The sequence below is a fragment of the Myxine glutinosa genome, chromosome 1, assembly GCF_964187855.1.
Source record: "Myxine glutinosa chromosome 1, kmMyxGlut1.1, whole genome shotgun sequence".
NCBI lineage: Eukaryota > Metazoa > Chordata > Myxini > Myxiniformes > Myxinidae > Myxine > Myxine glutinosa.
In genome coordinates this window covers 383,421,527-383,443,083 of record NC_136261.1, presented here as the reverse complement: position 1 = coordinate 383,443,083, position 21,557 = coordinate 383,421,527, and the positions used below count along the sequence as shown (strand labels likewise).

The 21,557-nt window shown below is 46.1% G+C and overlaps 1 long non-coding RNA gene and 1 other non-coding gene across 2 annotated transcripts in view; one reads left to right on the top strand and one right to left on the bottom strand.

Moving 5' to 3' along the window:
• The window catches only part of LOC137419464 (uncharacterized), a 264,183-nt gene extending 245,103 nt beyond the window's left edge, over positions 1-19,080 (bottom strand). Inside the window, exons 1-2 of the transcript XR_013621867.1 lie at positions 18,977-19,080; positions 3,919-4,113 (exon numbers count right to left, since the gene is read on the bottom strand). This is a non-coding gene — a transcript (uncharacterized LOC137419464). The remainder of the gene's footprint in view (positions 1-3,918; positions 4,114-18,976) is intronic.
• LOC144889560 (uncharacterized) overlaps positions 1-21,557 on the top strand; it is a 452,052-nt gene that overhangs the window by 156,466 nt on the left and 274,029 nt on the right. The gene's annotated exons all lie outside the window — the stretch shown is intronic.

The following is a 21,557-nucleotide window of genomic DNA, read 5'->3' as shown; positions in this document are numbered from 1 at the left end:
TCCAGCATTCTCAGGTTTGGACTCCCGCATAACATTCGCATTCGCATAACGTTCATTGTGACGATGTTCTCATTGTGACGATCTTACTATAATTCACCAAATGTCCGTCTGTCTGTTCGAAGGAACCATAAAAACTGCTGAACCGATCGCAAAGATATTTTGGGTGGCTAATCCTCGGATCTCCAGGAGTAAAATAGGCTATTTAGTTTTCCCAATTTCAGCTTTGGTCTCCAGCATTCCCAGGTTTGGACTCCCGCATAACATTTGCGTTCGCATAACGTTCATTGTGACGATGTTCTCATTGCGACGATGTTGTGACGATGTATGTGTTCATGGTAGTGTTTGACGTGATGGTGTGAACGTAATTTCGTAATGTTTTTCTTTTCGTAATCCTTTAATGAACGTTTAATGTTTAATGAACGTTTAATGCCCTTCGATGTCCGGGGCTGCACGCGCGCTACACTGGATGGGCCAGCGTGTACCTTGCCCTTTGCCGTCAGGCTCGGGTAAACCGCTGAGCCCCATCAGTGATGGGGACTGGGGCTTGAGACAGTGTCCCACGAACGAGGAATTCCCAGTCAGCACGAGTCATGAGCTCACGTTGATCAAGTCCATGCCCTTTGTACACACCGCCTGTCGCTACTACCGATCGGACAGTTTGATGAGATCCTTGGATCAGCCCCTGCACGGGCCGTTCTCGGCTCGTGCCGGTGGACCGAAAAGATGAGCGAACTTGACTGTCTCGGGGAAGTAAAAGTCGCAACAAGGTTTCCGTCGGTGAACCTGGGGAAGGATCATTATCGGGACAACATTAGAGCAAGCGAGACACGAGACGTACGTGGTACGTGATCGTCCATGTACTGTTTAGCCATGTACTGTTCAGATTTTGATGATTTGCGTGTGATATGATTCAACAGATGTTTATATGAATAGTTTAAAATAAAAAAGCCTTCAATTTCTGATATTTTACCTTTTCATTTGGGCTTCCCAATTGAAGCCCCGCCCGTAGGGCGGGTACTGTCTGCTAGTGTACAATAATACGAACATAATCATAAGACTTAAAGCAAACAAACAAAAACATTTTTGGGGGGCAACCCCTCCCCCTCCTCACCATGTATACCTCTTCAGACCCCAATTTTCTAATGCCTTGAACAAACATTGATACATCACAGGTGATTAAGGTTGTGGTGAAGTTTCATTGAAATTGCGTGTGTAGTTTCAGAGAAAAGACCAAATACCTACTTTGTGAGGGGGGGGGGCAACCCTTCCCCCCACGACTTCCACAGACCCCTTGAAGGGCCGATTATTTTTTAATGCTGTGAACAAACTTTGGTACATCACGTTTGGTGAAGGTTGTGGTCAAGTTTCATCAAAATTGTGTGTTTGTAGTTTCAAAGAAAAAAAGCAAATACCTATTTTGGGGGTCAAACCTGGATCCACTTTGACCCCCAGTCGACCCTCTTAAACCCTGTTTTTTTTTCTAATGACGTGAACAAACTTTAGTCACAACGTACCATATATCATTTATGCCAAGTTTCGTCACAATCCCCTCAGCAGTTTCGGAGAAGAAGTTGCAAGTGTTTACGGACTGACGCCATCGCATAAACTGCCCAGAACTACGTTCCAGGTGAGCTAATCATGTGTTGATTAATGGTATTGAAGGACTGGACTGGCAAGATACCTTAAAGTTGTGCACAGACGTCTGAGCTGCATTGTCTGAGTTCAAATCTGGATAAATCTATCTATAATTCCAGCAATCTCTGTGTGTGTGTGTGTGTGTCTGTGTGTGTGTGTGTGTGTCTGTGTGTGTGTGTTTGTTTGTCTGTGACCGCTGTTTCTCGACAACCACGGGTCCGATATACTTGAAACTTGCCAGGTATATTGCTGGGGACCCGAGGATGTGCCTTTTCAAGGTTTTTAATTAATCGCAGAAGTAGTTACCGAGCTATGTCCAAAAAACGATTCAACCAATCAGAGAGCAGCGAGCTATCGCGTGTGCCGAACGTGGCGAACACACTCTGCCTCGGACGGCACATTTGAGAGCGTATTCATTTATTTCACGTTGGCAAACTATGTTGCCGCTATGTTGGCGTTAAACTATGTTTTAAAACTAATTAAAACCATTTCATGTAAATAGAGGGGGGGGGGGGGATTGTCACTGTACTCGCAAGCCGTTCGCCGTTCGCTTTGGCGTTGCGAATGGACCAAAACATTTCATGAACCAAACCATTTCATGTAAAGCGTTCGCCGTTCGCTTTGGCGTTGCGAATGGACCAAAACATTTCATGGACCAAACCATTTCATGTAAATAGAGGGGGGGGGATATAATTTTAGATATATATATAGTACGGGCATGCCCTAGTATATATAAACTGCCATCCTGGTTTATCGCATGCATTGAATTCATCAATGTGTGCACCATCCTATGGATGAATGTTAACAATGCAGCAAACCAAGGTCCCAGTGTAAATGAGCATTGAATGACCTGAATTCCTCCACAGAACAGCGTTCCGTCAACTATTGCTGACGATTCGCCAACAAGTGATGAACAGTGGCGGATGTGAGCTTGTATTGTTGGGGTTTTCATACTTGTGCGACTTAGAAATGCCTGCCGCTGTGCAAGAATTTGGATAGAGCTTGAAATGGCCTTATGTTGCAGAGCTTTTCTTGGTTGCTTTATTCAGCCGTCTTTGACGCGAAGAGCCTTGTGTTGACTAACTATCGAATGATAGTCACAACTGGGGATGATTGATGAGGTGAGAGCCGATTGGTTGTTTCCTCCAGTGACAGGTGAGAGATATCAATTGGCTTTTAAAACATGTAAATTGTAATGGACTCAGACTCCCAAACGGGCGACAAGACTGTTGGAGAATAATTATCTCCAAGACGCCGAGCAGAGACAAATGCGAATGAATGAAAATTAATAATCCACCACAATCCTCTGCTTTTCCTTGTTTCACCAGACGTCGTTTCAGTGCGCACAGTTTGCCTCATGAGGGGATTGTCTGACATTGAAGGATAGAACCACAGCTCAAAGTACACTAACTCGTGCACTTGACCTCACGAGGGGAATTTTCTTGTGCTGGAGGATGGAACCACAGCTCAAAGTACACAGCAACCCCGAGGGGCTTGCACCCCTGCCTCACACCTTGCTCAGCTGGACGCTGTGGAACCAAGGCATCAAGATAGTTGGAATCTTCCGTGATGAAACTGAGTCTATGAGCCCATCACATTCACTGCACAGACAGGTTAGTGGTATCTCTTTCTTATCCTGTCTCCTTTCTGTTCTGCTCCTTCCATGCGTTGCCCCCACCCCTGCCCCAAAGGTTTCTGCAGGGAACACGTCCACCAGCAATCCCTTCTGGTGAAACTCCCAAAATGTAGGAAAACTGTTCACCTTCACCCTTTCATTCCCCTTTTTAACCACCTGTGGAAACAACTTCCACATTCTCTTCCATCTCATTCTTCCCACCAAGTCTTCAAGACAACTGTTCATCACAATCCCAGATCATCCTCCATCCAACCATCATGCTTTCCACCCCCAAGTGACCCCCATTTCAAAGCATTCCCTTTTTCAGGTAATTGTGATTTTTCCCCAACACCCCTGCCCCCCCCCCCCGCCCACCAATCACCTCACCTCACCTCTTTTCACCTCTTTTCGTTTGTTCGTTGATTGGTTTCATCATCCACACTTTCCCCTTCCTCTTATTCCTGTGTTTCCTTCAACTTCTGCACAGCTTGGTCACCCCATGTCCCCTCCCCTTCATCTCACTGTCACTTATACTCTACTATTGTTATTTCCTCTTTACATTTTATTCCCTTCCATTCTGCTCGAGCTCTTTCAGGAGCCTTCATTAAGTGTACAAAGAGGGCACCAAACATACACAGATATCATCAGAAGTGATTCACACAACTCACCATTGAGATGGTAGCTTTGCTCCTCCGCCAGACCAAAGGAGTTCACATCCTCTATTTTTATCTGCAGAATCTCGGGAAATGCTTCCAGCTCCTCAACCTTCATTCCACACGCAAGCACAGTCGGCTGTTCCAATTCCGGTTGCACATGACAGGAATCCTTCTCAGAGCCAACTTGAGCGTACATGGTGCGTGAACCTTTACAGGCAAAAAACATCCCACTCTTCCTGATATTCCCTCCACTCTGAGTACCTTAATCTGACAATGTGCCAATATGTGAAGTACCTCTGTACTTGAGGCTTTATCTTCTGTTTAAATCAGTTACAGTACTTTTAACTTTCACCACACACTAACGCACACCCTGTGACCCCAAAAAAACAAAGCTGCATGTCTTAAGACAATACTGTAATTGTATTACATGTTGATGTGAATGTTGATTTGGCCACATATAAAACATTCAAAAGTTTAGATATTTTTGTAAAATCTCGGCCTATTCAGAAATGTTAGAATGAAGACATTCAATGGTGAGAAGGCCTTACACACAAGCACAGGTGATGTGTATGAAGCCTGGGTATTTGTGCTCAGATGTAATCCATGCCACAGATTTGCTAATATGCAGACAGTTTCCCCACATCAATAACTTTCAGGTAATAAATAAGAAACCAGTTTTAAGAAATCAGATGGAACAACAACATTCCTCTGGAACATGTCTGTGGGAAGTCAGGATTGAAGGACAAATTTCAAGTGTTTGCCCAGCTTGTGATCTTTTTTCATTGAATTTATTAAACACAATCTCCCTTTGAATAAATTAATAAGTTTAATAATACTTTGAATAAATTATTAATAATAAATTAATAATTTTGAATAAGTTAAATAAATTACGAAGTGGTTTTGCATGCAGTGCATTCAGAAAGTATTCAGACCCCTTCACTTTTTTCACATTTTGTTATGTTGCAGCCTTATGCTGAAATCGTTTAAATTCATTTTTTCCCTCATCAATCTACACTCAATACCCCATAATGACAAAGAGAAAACAGGATTTTAGAAAGTTTTGCAAATTTATTAAAGAGAAAAAACTGAAATATCACATTGACATAAGTATTCAGACCCTTTGCTATGACACTTGAAATTTAGCTCAGGTGCCTCCCATTTCTCTTGATCATCTTTGAGATGTTTCTACACCTTGATTGGAGTCCACCTGTGGTAAATTCAATTGATTTTGGAAAGGCACACATCTGTCTATATAAGGTCTCACAGCTGACAATGCATATGAGAGCAAAAACCAAGCCATGAGGTCGAAGTAACTGCCTGCAGAGCTCAGAGACAGGATTGTGTCGAGGCACAGATCTGGGGAAGCCGACAAAAAAATTTCTGCTGCATTGAATGTTCCCAAGAGCACAGTGGCCTCCATAATTCTTAAATGGAAGAAGTTTGGAACAACCAGGACTCTTCCTTGAGCTGGCCGCACGGCCAAACTGAGCAATCGGGGGAGAAGGGCCTTGGTAAGAGAAGTGACCAAGAACCCGATGGTCACTCTGGCTGAGCTCCAGAGATCCTGTGTGGAGATGGGAGAAACTTCCAGAAGGACAACCATCACTGCAACACTCCACCAATCTGGGCTTTATGGCAGAATGTCAAGACGGAAGCCTCTCCTCAGTGAAAGACACATGAAAGCCCACAGAATCTTGTTTCTCACAGTCTGAGAGTCCTTTAGGTGCTCTTTTGCAAACTCCAAGCGGGCTTTCATACCTCATCCCTCAGATCGGCAGTCTGCAGCCTCCTCGCTCTCTGCAAACCTGGACAAAACCACAGACTGGTCAAACAAGTGGAATATGTTTTTCAATCCTGCCAAATCTCACACTCTTACTATGTCTCTACGAAAAGACCGTCTGGACAACCCTTTTTGTGATCAATGTTAGCTCTTACACGAGCCTCGATCTTGTATGCAAAAAAAACCAAAGAAAAACAACCAAAAAACACCTTTTTCTGGTGTGGAAAAGTCAACATTCTCCAATGCTTCCCGCAAGCTCCTATACAAGAAACTTTGACGCAGGAAATCACTTGGCAGTTTGATTGAGTATCCTCTGTTTACGGGAGCATCAGGCTGTAGATGATCTTCACCTTGACATGTTTATTGAGCATCTTGAAGGTCTCCATGTCCATGCATTCAGGTGCACCTCGATAGATTGGAGTTGAAAGATTCAATTTTCCCAAGGCTTTCATCATAAATGAGTCCTTTCAGGGATATGGACAAATCTTGTTGTTCTCCTTTGTATATTTCTGAAGGAACCAATATAAATCAACTTCTACAAACTCCACAGAGCGAGCATATTCCAAACAAGGTTGTATAAAGGCTTTATGGAGTCCGACGAACATATCGTCATCGAGGTACATAAACGTGCTTTTGACTCTTCAGACTTTTGTTTTGCTTCCTTCACTCAATTTCATCTTCCTTTGAATTTCTTGGATTAGCCATGCTCCATATAATCCCCTCCAGACCTGAACGAGCCACTTCCTCTCAGCTTTAAGTCTCAAGCCATTAATGTATTACTGTGTTCAAAAAGTATCCGACCTTTATTTTTCGTGCATAAAAAAAAAGAAGCTAGGGAGGCGTTGATTGGTGCACGTATGTAGGCGATCCTAATGCGCACACGTTAATTTTTTCCCACCTGCAGAAGCTGTCATTCGACGGCAGACCGCCGATGAGTGAGGACATGTAAGTGAGCGCCGTCGGATTTTCGTTTTTGACAAAATGACGGAAAAACTTGAACAACGCTACTGCATCAAATTTTGTGTAAAGCTTGGCGATTCCCAAGTGGAAACGATCCGCAAGATTCAACACCGTTCATTCCATTATGGAGGAGGATTTGGGCTTCAGGACTTTGACTTCCGTTTCCGGTCTTGCTGGCGATGGTTCGTTTTTTCGCAGCTCCACACGCTCTCCATCGAAATCGAAGTTAAGACTTCCGTTTTGACTTCCGTTTCCGGTCTTGCTGGCGATGGTTCGTTTTTTCGCAGCTCCACACGCTCTCCATCGAAATCGAAGTTAAGTAATTGTTCCAATTTGTATTTTCGTTATAACTGTATTTCTTTTATGGTGTATGTACGTATATTGTCCCGTCAAAGATTTTCGGTGCAAATCTTTCATACCTGTATTGAAAATCGTGTTAATTCGTGTCGTCTTGAGGTCTTGTACAGTGTACACTGTACAACCTTGAGGCTTTGTTTTTCTCTCAGCGCCTGTCGTTTGTGATCCAATAACTTTCGTTCTCTGTTTTCGCAGTCTTTCCACCCCAAAGCCTACTTCCTTATGTAAATCTCAACTCAAAAAAACAAAAAAAAAAGACATTACCTTCTCTGTGCTCATTCGTTTATTCATTCTTATTCGTTCGTTCGTTCTTCGACCACGTGTTTCTCCCCCATTTCCCCAGATAGATTGTCAAATTTCAACTCGTTATTTTATCGTCCATGCGATATTGTTTGGTTATAGTTAGTTTTGGTTTGAATTTCCTGTAACTCGTAATTAATTAATCGTGTTCTGCTCCTCGTGTGTGGCCTTGTAGTTGTACCCCCGTCGGTGTTTTGTTAACTTAAGCGTGTTTTGCTTGGCTCTTGGTTTTTTCCCTTCTACCCCGAACATAATACTGTCTAACGTTCTAAATCCCCACCGCCCCCCCCCCCCAAAAAAACAAAAAAAACAAAAACATTTATTTTCTTTTCTCCACGTGTACTGTTGTCTCATCCTGTATTTTCTGTCCAGGTGTGCTGTTCGCCCCGCCCCCATTATCTCCTTGCCATCCACCATTTGCCCTGTTCACGTGACTCGTGGTGGTCCCTCTCGGCTCTCCCCCCGTTGGTATTTTTGTGCATATAAGATTGTTCATAGTTCTGTTTAAATATATTATTTAAATATGTTTAACCTTTCCCCTTCTGTTTTTTATTCAGTGGTATATTACAACACGCTGTTTTTCTTCCTATTTAAAAGGCTTTTCTCAATTTCCTCTCCAACTCATTCCACTTCAAAAAAAAGAAATTCAATATCTTATACGTCTCCCTCACTACATGGTCTAAATTCACATTCATTCCATCCCTCCTCCATCATTCTGAATCGGATTGCTAACTTGAAAATCACAACAAACCCAATTTGTTATCAATGTTCGTCTTTCATTAATCATCCACTTTCTAAACTCCCCTCTTGCCCCTCCCATCCAAATCCCCCCCCTTGCACCTACACTCTGAAACTTCCCCCTTGCCCCTCCACTCTTAAACTCCCCCCTTGCCCTTCCCCTCCTAAACTTCCCCTTTGCCCCTCCCCTCCTAATCCCCCCCCCTTGCCCCTCCACTCCTGATCTCCCCCCTTTCCCCTTCCCTCCAAAACTCCCCCCTTGCCCCTCCCCTCCTAAACTCCCCCCTCACTCCTCCCCTTCAAAACTCCCCCCCAATCCCTCCCATTCAATTCTCCCCCCATACCATTCCTCTCCAATTCTCTCTCCTCCCCCCTCCTCCTCCAAGCTGCCTCCTCCCCACTTCGTCTCCCTTCTATCTCATACCTCCACCCCCCCAAACCTTCTACTTTCCTCTGCCCCCCCTCAAACAACCCCTCACTGTGCCGCATCCCTTCACCATCAAACCTTTCATCCTCCTCATCCTTCCCTTTCTTGGAACTCTTCTGCAACATCTGAAACACTATCAACTGCTCTCCCTACCTCCCCCTCTCATCCTTCATCTTACCCTACTCCTCCCCTCCCCTGTCCTGTACCCGATGCTCCCCCTCTCTCTTCATTAACGGTATGGACCTCAAACATCCGGGGCCTTCGCTCAAACCTGACTGATCTCTCCATACAGGTTGCTTCTGACAATCCAGACTTGATCTGCTTAACAGAGACTTTCCTCCTTCAAGATGTCTCTGATTCCTTAATATCTCTTCCTGGTTACTCCCTCCTCCGGTATGATAGACCTGAGCCTCGGCCTGGTGGTGGGGTGGCTATCTTTGTCAAAAACTCTCTTCCTCACTCTCCTTGCACTGCTCTCTTTCCTCCTCACCCGCAGGAGTACCTCTGGTTACGGCTTCCTCTCCGCTCCCACCTTTTGTTCATATGTGTTCTGTACCGTCCCCCAAACAGTGATGACTCCATCTACATTTCAATGTCTGACAACATGGACCAACTTCTATCCACTCATCCCAACTCTCTCTTCCTCATATGTGGTGACTTCAACTGTCATCATGCCACCTGGTTGGGTGTGGGTTCCTCTCTCACTAGTCATGGCACCTCAGCAAAGGACTTCTGTGACTCACTGGGATTGACACAATCTGTCAATTTCCCGACCCGGATCTCAGCCAATGGAGTATCTTCTCTTCTAGACTTGGTTATGACAAACTTCCCTGCTAATGTCTGCTGCTCTTCTTCTGCTCCAATCGGTTCTTCTGATCATGTGCTTGTCAAAGTGGACATCTCTCTGGCCATTCTCAGAGAGCCTCCTCAGCGTCGACGAGTCTGGCATTTCACTCAGGCCGACTGGGACGGTCTTCAAGCAGCCATCAATCGTCTGGATTGGTCTCCCATCTCCACTGCCTCTGACATCAATCCTTCCTGGGAATTCTTCCAAAGCAAACTGATCTCTCTCATGCACAGATTTATCCCATCTCGCCTTCAATTGTCTTACCCTTCCTCCCGTCCATGGTACACTGAATCTTGTGGTGAGGCAGTTGCCCTGAAACAACTTGCCTTTGCCTCTTGGAAGGCTAATCCAACTGAAGGAAATCTCAGTTCCTTCCACCAAGCTCGGAACAAGTGTGTGTCTACCCTCAGGAGTGCCAGGAAGCACTATCTCTCCTCACTCAAGAATAAACTCTCAAACCTGTCTCCTTCCTCCAAATCCTGGTGGCGTCTGGTCAAATCCGTTTCTGGTGTTTGTTCTCCCTCCATCCCCTCCCTTACCTCAAATGGCCACACAGTTGACATCGCACGTGACAAAGCCGAATGCCTCAACTCTGTGTTCGCCTCGAAATCCTTAGTCCCAAACCCGTCTCTCTCTGTTCCCACCTTTCCCAGTCGAACCCAACTGCTCCTGGACTCTGTGTCCTTCTCTCCTGACAAGGTGGAGGAGTTTTTGTCAAACCTCGACTCTGATTCTGCAACTGGACCAGACGGCATCAGCCCACGGGTCCTAAAATCCTGCTCTGTCGCTCTATCTCACCCTCTCTCTGTTCTTTTCACCCTATCTTTTGCTCAAGTTCATCTGCCAGCATCCTGGAAATCAGCTAACATTACCGCTTTACACAAAAAAGGTGCAAAAACAGATCCTTGCAACTACAGACCAATCAGCCTGCTCCCAATTATCAGCAAAGTCATGGAATCCATCATTGCTTCGGATATGAAATCTTTCCTCTTCTCCAATGGCTTGATCTCTGATCATCAATTTGGTTTCAGACCAGGTCACTCTACTCTGGACATGCTGCTTCTGCTGTCTCAACAATGGATGGAGGTCCTCAATGCCAAACAGGAAATCAGAGCTGTCTCCCTTGACATATCAAGGGCCTTTGATACGGTCTGGCACCCAGCTCTGCTCACCAAACTCTCCTCCTATGGTATCCATGGAAATCTCCATGCATGGCTTGCGGACTTCCTCTCTGGTCGTAGTCAACGTGTGGCCCTGAATGGATTTCTCTCATCTCCCCTTCCTGTTCAGGCTGGAGTTCCCCAAGGAAGTGTGCTGGGCCCTGTGCTTTTTCTGGTCTTTATCAATGATCTCTCTGACTCTCTGGAAAATCCTCTCTATCTCTTTGCTGATGACTCCACTCTCTGCCGCTCCATTCCTCTTCCCTCAGATCGGCAGTCTGCAGCCTCCTCACTCTCTGAAGACCTGGACAAAATCACAGACTGGTCAAACAAGTGGAACATGTCTTTCAATCCTGACAAATCTCACTCTCTTACTATGTCTCTCCGAAAAGATCGACTGGACAACCCTCCCATCTACTTTCTCAACAATCCTCTCCAAGAAGTTCTGTCACTCAAGCTTTTGGGTCTCACTATCTGCCATGATCTTTCTTGGGAAAACCACATTTCCAAGCTGGCCTCCAAAGCCAGTCGCCGACTTGGCATCCTCCATCGTGCGAAGTCCTTCCTCGGCACACCTGAGCTCCTCACCACATACAAGGCTTTCATCTGCAGCTCAATGGAATACTGTTCTCCCCTATGGGCTGGTGCTCCTGCCTCACACCTGGCTCGGCTTCACGCTGTTGAATCCAAGGCTTTCAAAATCATTGGAATCTCCCGCGATGAAGCTATCTCTGAGGGCCTTTCACTCACTCACCGCAGGCAGGTAGGTGGCCTTTCTGTCTTCTACCGACTCCTCTCCGGCCTTGCTCCCCCAGCTCTCTCTGTGCTCTGTCCCCCAAATATTCCTACAGGTCGCACAAGATCTGCCAGCAACCCTCTGATGGTTAAACTGCCGAAATCTCGGCTCTCTGCTCACCTTCACTCTTTCATTCCTCTTTTCTCCCGCCTGTGGAACAAACTCCCACACTCCCTTCAATCCCTCTCCTCCCTCCAGGTCTTTAAAACAGCTGTTCACCACCATCTCTTATCTTCCCCCATCCATAATCTTGATCTTTTCTACCCCCACTAATTCACCCCAGATCCACCTTGCTTGAAATTCCAACTTCTTTCCTGGAAATCCTGGCAGTGTCCATATGTTTATACCTCTCCCACCCCCCCCCCCCCTTCACATGCCTCCCCTCCTTCACATGCCTCCCCCCCAAAGCCCTCTCCCTCCCACAGATCTCTCGATGTCTCCATGTCTCTCGGTCCCTGCTCTCAAATGTTGTGTTTGTGTCCTTCCCCCTCTCTCCCCATCTTGTCTACCGCTCCCGATGTTATTTGTTTTATGTGTCTGTTTATCTTTCTGTGTGATTAATGTTCGCTCTTTCACGAGCCTCGATCTTGTATACAAAAAAAAAAAAAAAAAAAAAAAAAAAAAAGGAGAATCTCAGCGAAGTTCGTACCAAAGCTGCGAACGATTGAGCTGAAGCAACTCCGTTTGGAGATCGCACAGGACATGCTGGAGACTGTGAACAGCGATCCCAGCTTCCTCAACACAGTGATCACTGGCGATGAGTCCTGGGTTTATGGGTACGACCCAGAAACCAATTTGCAGTTTTGATGCAAGTTTGATGAAACACAAAATTTTATGCAGTTGCGTTGTTCAAGTTTTTCCGTCATTTTGTCAAAAACGAAAATCCGACGGCGCTCACTTACATTTCCTCACTCATCGGCGGTCTGCCGTCGAATGACAGCTTCTGCAGGTGGGAAAAAATTCACGCGTGCGCATTAGGATCGCCTAGAGTCCCTGTATAAAGAGAGTTGCGCCATGCGCTGACCCGAGATTTCTGGTCACGTGATTTCGTGGCGCCATTTTGTGTCTAACTTCACCGTGCGTGAACGTCAGCTTGGTACGGGAATGTTGTTTATTGCCAAACAAAATGACTGGTTGTTCTGCTTTTGGTTGTTCAAACCAATCTGGGAAATATAAGATGTATAGATTTCCAAGTGATAAAGTCAGAAGACAAATTTGGGAAGCAAAAGTCAGACGAAAGAGCTGGAGCTATTCTCTATGTATATTTGTTATATAGTGGGAAATAGACTGGTTTGTCGCCTGTGTGAGCTTCCTTCTGTTGGGCATTCGAGTGGGGGAAATGGTGTCGTGTGCAGTCAGGCGCAGAGAGCGCTTGTGAGTTGACAGAGGACATTGAGCTCAAGTTGTGTGATGTTGGTCATGTGACCAGAGTGGCAACCTGTAATTGGTTGAGGCTGCAATATAGGTGCAAGAGATAGGAAATACTGTCTTTTCTACACGTGTTGTCGAGGAAAGCAGGCTGTGTGTGTGGTGTGAAAGAAGTGAAATGGTCATGTGAACTCCCGGGGTCTCTTCTCTTCATACGGGGTCTCTTCTCATCCACGTGGCTGTCGTGAGGTCTCTTGCACTCATCGCAGAAGACAGATGAGGTCTCTTCTCGCCGTATCGTGAGCAGTCTCTCCATCTGTAGTCATATTCAAGTCTTCACTTGTCGGAGTAGTGATGAGTTTCACTTGTGAGGAGTGAACGGAGTGGTGATGAGTTTCACTTGTGAGGAGTGAACGGAGTGGTGATGAGTTTCACTTGTGAGGAGTGAACGGAGTAGTGATGAGTCTCACTTGTGAGGAGTGAACGGAGTAGTGATGAGTCTCACTTGTGAGGAGTGAACGGAGTAGTGATGAGTTTCACTTGTGAGGAGTGAACGTAGTGGGATGAAGTGTTGGTCTGGTCAGAGTGTTGTATTACGGGCAGAGTTTTCTTACGGTCTGAATGTATGAATCATGTTCTGTACTGAATGTATGAACCAAATTTTGTACTGAATGTTTACTGTGTTGGCCTCATCGTGTTCCTGGTGAAATTAAACAAGTTATGGTGAATACGACGTCTTATCTGTGCTTTTCCATATCTGTTCGACTAGACGAACCGTGCACACTGCAGGTATTTTTAAAAGTTTTTTTTCTGTTTAATTACGGCTTGGCGCAGTCGAAAATTAAGTGCTAATTAAGTCGCCAGCTATGAAACATATTAATCGATCAGGCAATATCCATCAGAGTTCTGGGCAAGGGTGTAGTAATAAATGAACGTTTCAATCTTACTAGATGCCGATGACGTTTTCCTTATGTCAGAGACAGAAGCTGACTTGCAGCTTGTTAAATCATTACAATGGAAATTGAATATAAATGTCGATTAAACTAAAGTTGTACACTATAGAAATATGGCAATACCGCGTACAGAATTTGTTTTAAGTGTGTTAGACTATATGTCGGCTGGAAGTCCTACACCGGAATTGCTCTCGGCACCCTTTAAAAAATATTGGATATGCCCACACTCCTTTCTAAAAGTTATTAAAATTCAGAGAACGACAGCATTGGTTTGTCTTACTTATAATGTTAGCTCTTATATGCAGTGTTGGCTTGTAATATGCATTGCCATACCACTTTTAATATCACCACACAGCTCTTTTTCACGGCAATAGCTGAGTTTTTGACAAAACAAATATCACCTGTATGTAATAATAAGACTAAATATGTGTAGTAAATTTTTTTTTAGCAGGTTTAGAATATATCACCCCATATCGCGAATGTACATGTATATCTAATCCGACACACTTAGACACAAAATGGCGTCCAAATTTGAGTTGACACAACTCTCTTGAAACAGGGACTCTAGGATCGCCTACATACATGCACCAATCAACGCCTCCCTAGCTTCTTTTTTTTTTACGCACGAAAAATAAAGGTCGGATACTTTTTGAACACACTACGTACATGTTAGAAGGACCAGAAAATTAAAATACCATCAGACCTCGTTTAGCGCAACCTTGTTACCTCCACCACCGAAGGTGGATGGAGGTCATGTTTTCACCCCTGTCTGTTTGTTACTTGGCCAAAAAAATTTTTTAGACAAGTATGTCAACAACTCTGCTTTGCGTGTGTGTTTGTGTGCGTTTGTCTGTCCTTTCACTTATACTTGCCAACTGGTCGAAATTTTTAACTCATCTCCACGAAACTTCATCAAATGGTGGGGTTGGTGGTCTGACAGAATCCTATTTATTTTGAACAAGGTCCCCTCTCCCCCGCCCCACGCCTCCTCCCCCAAAGCCCTCTACCTCCCACAGATCTCCCGATGTCCCTGCTCCCAAATGTTGTGTTTGTGTGCTTCCCCTTCTCTCCCCATATTGTCCACCGCTCCCCTTATTATGTTTTATGTGTCTGTTTGATTTTTTTGTGTGATAAATGTTTGCTCTTTCACGAGCCTCGATCCTGTATCACAAATAAAAAAGGTCAACCACTTTTCCCAAATTTCTAAAATCCTCAATTTTCATCCGATTGACTTTCAATTTGAATAGGATTTTCATATCGGGGAACTTGATTCAACCACCAACGATTTTTGAGATCAGCATAGGCCAAAAAGTCAACATAGGCCAAACTCAACAATCTTTTCAAATTTCTAAAATTCTCAATTTTCATCACATTGACTTGCAATTTGAATAGGATTTGCATATCAACGAACTGAATTCAATCACCATTTTTGAGGTCAACATCGGGCAAAAGCTCAACATAGGCCAAAGGTCAACAACATTTTCACATTTCTAAAATCCTCAATTTTCACCTGATTGACTTGAAATTTGAAGGCTATTTGCATATTAGGTCACCAAAATCAACCACCACTTATTTGTATGGTCAAAAGGATGCTCTACCAAGTGCCATTCTACTTTGTTCTCTTTTGCCAAGGGTCGCTCTCGGAGTGATTTTTCATCGGTCTGTTTGTTTGTGAACAAGATCTCAAAACTTTGTGGATGGATTTGGACGAAATATGGCACAGAGCCAAAGCGTATGTGACAAGGATGAAATTATTAGATTTTAATGAAGCCCTTCTTTTTTTGTGTGTACAAGATCGAGGCTAATGTAAGACCTAACATTAATCACATAAAAACAAACTGACACAAAAACATATGATCAAAGGAGCGGGAGACAAGATAGGGAGAGAGAGGAAGCACACAAGTACAACAGTAGAGAACGGGGACATCGGAAGATCTGTGGGAGGGAGAGCGCTTGGGCGGAGGCATGGGAAGTGGGTGGGGGGGGGGGGGGGTGGCGGGAGAGGTATAAAACACATGGACACTGCTAGGACTTACAGGAAAGAAGTCGGTATTTCAAAAAAGTGGATCTGGGGTGAATTAACGGGGGTAGAAAAGATCAAGATTTTGGATGGGGGAAGATAAGAGATGGTGATGAACCGCTGTTTTAAAGACCTGGAGGGAGGAGTGGGATTGAAGAGAGTGAGGGAGTTTGTTCCAGAGGCGGGAGAAAAGAGGAATGAAGGAGTGAAGGTGAGCAGAGTCTTGATTTTGGCAGTTTCACCATAAGAGAGTTGCTGGCAGATCTTGTGAGTCCTGTAGGAATATATGGCGGACAGAGCACAGACGGAGCTGGGGGAGCTAGGCCAGAGAGGAGTCGGTAGAAGACAGAAAGACCACCAACCTGCCGGCGGTGAGTGAGTGAAAGGCCCTCGGAGTTAGCTTCATCGCGGGAGATTCCAATGATTCTGAAAGCTTTGGTTTCAACAGCGTGAAGACGAGCTAGGTGAGGCAGGAGCACCAGCCCAGAGGGGAGAGCAGTATGCCATTGAGCTGCGGCTGAAAGCCTTGTATGTGGTGAGGAGCTCAGGTGTGCCAGTCGGCAACTGGCTTTGGAGGCCAGCTTGGAAATGTGGTTTCCCCAGGAAAGATCATGGCAGATTGTGAGACCCAAGAGCTTGAGTGACAGAACTTCTTGGAGAGGATTGTTCAGAAAGTAGATGGGAGGGTTGTCCAGTCGGTCTTTTCAGAGAGACATCGTAAGAGTGTGAGATTTGTCAGGATTGAAAGACATGTTCCACTTGTTTGCCCAGTCTGTGATTTTGTCCAGGTCTGCAGAGAGTGAGGAGGCTGCAGACTGCCGATCTGAGGGATGAGGAATGGAGCGGCAGAGAGTGGAGTCATCAGCAAAGAGATAGAGAGGATTTTCAAGAGAGTCAGAGAGATCATTGATGAAGACCAGAAAAAGCACAGGGCCCAGAACACTGCCTTGGGGAACTCCAGCCTGAACAGGAAGGGGAGATGAGAGAAACTCATTCAGGGCCACACATTGATTATGACCAGAGAGGAAGTCTGCAGTCAATGCATGGAGATTTCCATGGATACGAGAGGACAGTTTGGTGAGCAGAGCGGGGAGCCAGACCGTATCGAAGGCATGTGATATGTCAAGGGAGACAGCTCTAATTTCCTGTTTGACATTGAGGACCCTCCATCTATTGTTGAGACAGCAGAAGCAGCATGTCCAGAGTCGAGTGACCTGGTCTGAAACCAAATTGATGATCAGAGATGAAGCAATTGGAGAAGAGGAAGGATTTGATATTTGAAGCAATGATGGATTCCATGTCTTTGCTGATGATTGGGAGCAGGCTGATTGGTCTGTTGTTGCAAGGATCTGTTTTTGCACCTTTTTTGTGTAAAGAGGTAATGTTGGCTGATTTTCAAGCTGATGGCAAATGACCTTGAGCAAAAGAGAGGGTGAGGAGAACAGAGAGTGGGTGTGAAAGAGTGGCAAGCAGGATTTTAGGACCTGTGGGCTGATGCAGTCTGGTCCAGTTGCAGAATCAGAGTCGGGGATTGACAGAAACTTCTCCACCTTGTCAGGAGAGAAGGACACATAGTGTAGGAGCAGCTGGGGTCAACTGGGTATGGTGGGTACAGAGAGAGATGGGTTTGCGACACAAGATTTTGAGGCAAACACAGAGTTGGGGCATTCGGCTTTTTCACGTGCAGAGTCAGCTGTGTAGCCGTTTGAGGTAAGGGAGGGGATGGAAGGGGAACAAACTCCAGAAACAGATTTGACCAGATACCACCAGGATTTGGAAGAGGGAGACAGGTTTGAGAGTTCAGTCTTGAGAGTAGATAGATAGTGTTTCCTGGCTCTCTGGAAATCTGGATCTGGATCCAGCTTCTTGAATGTATTCAGTGATTCTTTCACCATTGAGAGATATGGCCAAAAACGATATATCAAAAAGTCAGACGGATTTGGAATAAACTTGGTGGATAGGTTGGGTGTCTGACAAGGAAGACTCGATTCAATTTTGGTTAAGATTCAAATCCGGATTCGAGAGTTTTTAAAGTGATTCTTCACCAATGAAGAATGAAATCTCGTGTCTGTGGAAAAAGCGATGATGCAATGCAGCAATCAAAATTGAACAAATTGTTTTGTACCTCAGGAAATTATATTTCGTTTATAATTTATATGAACTGAAAATCATACAATTTAATGGATATGAAAATACAAAATACAAATGTTCAAAAGTACAAACAATAACATGCACATTCACAATGGGGCCGAACCACCGCGACGGGGCCTAATCACCACCACTGTGGGGCCAAACCACCGTGGAGGAGCCTAACCACAACTGCGCCACACAACCACCACTGCGGGGCCTAACCACCACTGCGGGGCATCACCACCGCTGCGGGGCATAACCACCGCTGCGGCGAGAACCACCGCTTCGGCGAGAACCACCACTGTGGCGAGAACCACCGCTGCGGCAAGGCCCAACCACCACGGCGAGGCCCAACCACCACGGCGAGGCCCAACCACCACTGCGGGGCCTAACCACCACTGCGGGGCCTAACCACCACTGCGGGGCCTAACCACCACTGCGCGGCCTAACCACCACTGCGGGGCCTAACCACCACTGCGGGGCCTAACCACCACTGCAAGGCCTAACCACCACTGCGAGGCCTAACCACCACTGCGAGGCCTAACCACCACTGCGGGGCCTAACCACCACTGTGGGGCCTAACCATCACTGCGGGGCCTAACCACCACTGCGGGGCCTAACCACCACTGCGGGGCCTAACCACCACTGGGGGCCTAACCACCACTGCAGGGCCTAACCACCACTGCGAGGCCTAACCACCACTGCAGGGCCTAACCACCACTGCAGGGCCTAACAACCACTGCAGGGCCTAACCACCACTGCAGGGCCTAACCACCACTGCAGGGCCTAACCACCACTGCGAGGCCTAACCACCACTGCGAGGCCTAACCACCACTGCGAGGCCTAACCACCACTGCGAGGCCTAAGCACCACTGCGATGCCTAACCACCACTGCGATGCCTAACTACCACTGCGATGCCTAACCACCACTGCGAGGCCGAACCACCACTGTGGGGCCAAACCACCACAGAGGGGTACACCAACCATAGAATCAAGCGAGCCGCTTCCCAAGCATTAAGCTGACGTTTGCTGACGAAACACATCCCCCGTCACCCTGCGGACAACACGTGTCTTCCCAATCGAACCCTCCGGCTCCACACAGGTCTAGTGTCCACCCTCCTTCATGACGGAACGAACCAAACTCGATCATTGTACATTTATCACTTATACCTTCATTATCACTTATAACTTCATTATCACTCGATCCCATGACGAACACAGACACACACGTTACCTCTCCTGGTGATGAAGTTTGAGAAACGTACAAACACCAAAACACTTCCGGGATTTGAACTCAGAGAGGAGAGGATCTTCCTCCCGTGACGTCATGAAAAACGCGATGACGTAGCCTCGTAGAACCCGAGCGTTGTCTCATGCCAAGGACGTCCCTCTTCTTCTTTAACCGTCACAATTATTCCCATGTTACTTGGGTTTAGCCGGGGAAACTCAGCCGGAATCTTTCACGAACCGGTCGGCCAGGAACTGACGTTAGGAATTTGTAATTTTTCGGGATGCCGGCGATAGCTCGCCTTCTCCATGGGATCTTTAATGTCCACCATCAAACAGAGGCAGACGGGACCCCAAGTCTCACATCAGGTCACGTGGTTATTTTCATAACATCAGCTTGATTTTCAACATGTTTTTCACCTTAAGTTTCTTTTCTTGTGAAAGAATAACCGAATGAGGGTTTTAAACCTAAAATGTGATGATAACATTTATTTTAAACCCGTTATCTCTCTGATCTCCCCGTTTAATAAACAATCTCGTTCTCATCTCGTTATCATTTATCAAAACAAACATCATTCCCGAATCCCGATCCACGGATGTCTCCGATCATGTTCATTCCTGTGCATGCTGGACTACCCTTATGTTCTGAGGAGGAACCAAGTGATGTTCTAGAAAAGTTAATATAGTGGGTCACCAATTTGATTGACACAGCTGCATGAAGAAGTAAATGTATTTTATTTGCCAGATGTAGGGTGCCCCTTTATAGGAATTTTTCCAGCGCATTACTTTGTTCGTCCTCAGAACATAAGGGTAGTACAGCATGCACACGACATTTTTTGAATGTCCCTTCTTTTCTATTGTTCGACATTTTCTATAAGCTATGGAATGTCCCTTCTTTTCTATACGTTGCCACATACCCTTAAATAAAGGGGCCTTTTCTATACCCCTGGCATTTTTCATACGAACAAAATGCATTTATTCATCGTATAAGACTTTATTCAAGACGAGATAAAAGACTTGAAAAAGAAAGGGGAATTTTATTTTTCAGCCCAGGCAGAATTTGAACACCACAATCCCCAGCTTAGGAGTCTGAAGATTTATCCATCCATTGGGCCAGTGTAGCAGGATTCTCTCACTCCCCTAAAATCTCACTCCAGAGTGATTCTGTCCGAGGATAAAATCACTCGAGAGTGAACTAATCCTTGGACAAGCACACTCTAGAGTGTAATTATCCTAGGACAGAATCACTCCTCCTGTGTCAGGATCAACACACTCCCTCCAGGATCAAAGCACTCCCCTTTTGGATAAAGTCAATCCCCCAGAAAGAATGGAAAGATATTGTTGTGGATTCGGGGTCGGCGCTCCCCTTACCAAGGGGGGGTTAATCCCCTTGTCTTTTAAGCTGGCCGTCCCCCGATCCTGGAAATTATAACGCTCCTTTCCGGTTGAGATTGGCCAGGGTGATTGGTCAATGGTCAAATTTGCTAACCAGCACTACAAGGACTTCATCCGCAATGCCTCATTTCATCACTCTCATTCCAAACACACTGCATCATCTAATCTACCTGGTTTCCCTCTAACTTAGTGCTTCCCTGTCATCCCTTATACAACGCACATCCCTCGTCATTATCAACCCTCTACTCTACTCTACGTCCCCACTACCTGTACAAAAGTCACTATTTAAATCTTGGTCACCTATGGTCATCTTTCTAAATCCCTATACATTTAACCTAACCCTCCCTGGCTAGGTTTTCACTGCCATACCCCATAAAACTATAGCTCCTCTGCCTGGGCATGGTGATGTGAGGGATGGTACATTTACCATCCCTCTACATCACTATCTCTCATCACTATCACTACCAAATGTCCATTAAACTTGAGCCTCTCATGCGTGAATTGCATGTTCACAGCTCGGCTTCGAAAAGCCGGCTATCAGTGCGGATGGTGGGTCTACGGTTGGTTGGGTCCGTCCGGTATCGATTCTGGGGAGGAGGCATACTCGGTGCGAGATTCCAAGGTCCATTGCGGCGCGGAGCCTTGCGGTCTCCGGCCCGATGACCCAACCTCACCTGGCGGGAACACCGCCCCTGCCAGGGGGCAAAGGTCCGACCTGGCCGACCTCCGCTGGAATCGTGCCGATCGCCGCTACGATGCGGCCCCCGACCATACAGGGCAGAGCCCGGCCCGAATCGTGCACGGCGCTCCGTGCAGGAGCGACGTGACTACGATCCCGGCCGGCCCCCGCAGCACACAAAGAGCACCACGCCCCGAGCGCTCGCGTCGGCTATACGTTGGCCTAATCGCTGCCCCAGTCAACGTCGATGCCTTACTTGCAAACACACATCTACACGCGTTCCGTTTCTTACTCGCACATCCCATACACCCCATGCATTCCATGCACTCCTCACATGCAATCACCCCCGTTACGTACTCTGTAACCACCCCGGGTGTGCACTCCTGCACATACCCACTCACACGCTCCGGTGTGCTCTCCCGCACATGCGTCACAACCAACTCAGGTGTGCATCCTTGCACACGCTCTCCATCCATATCCATCTCACACTCTGCGTCACTCTCACTCCCACTCG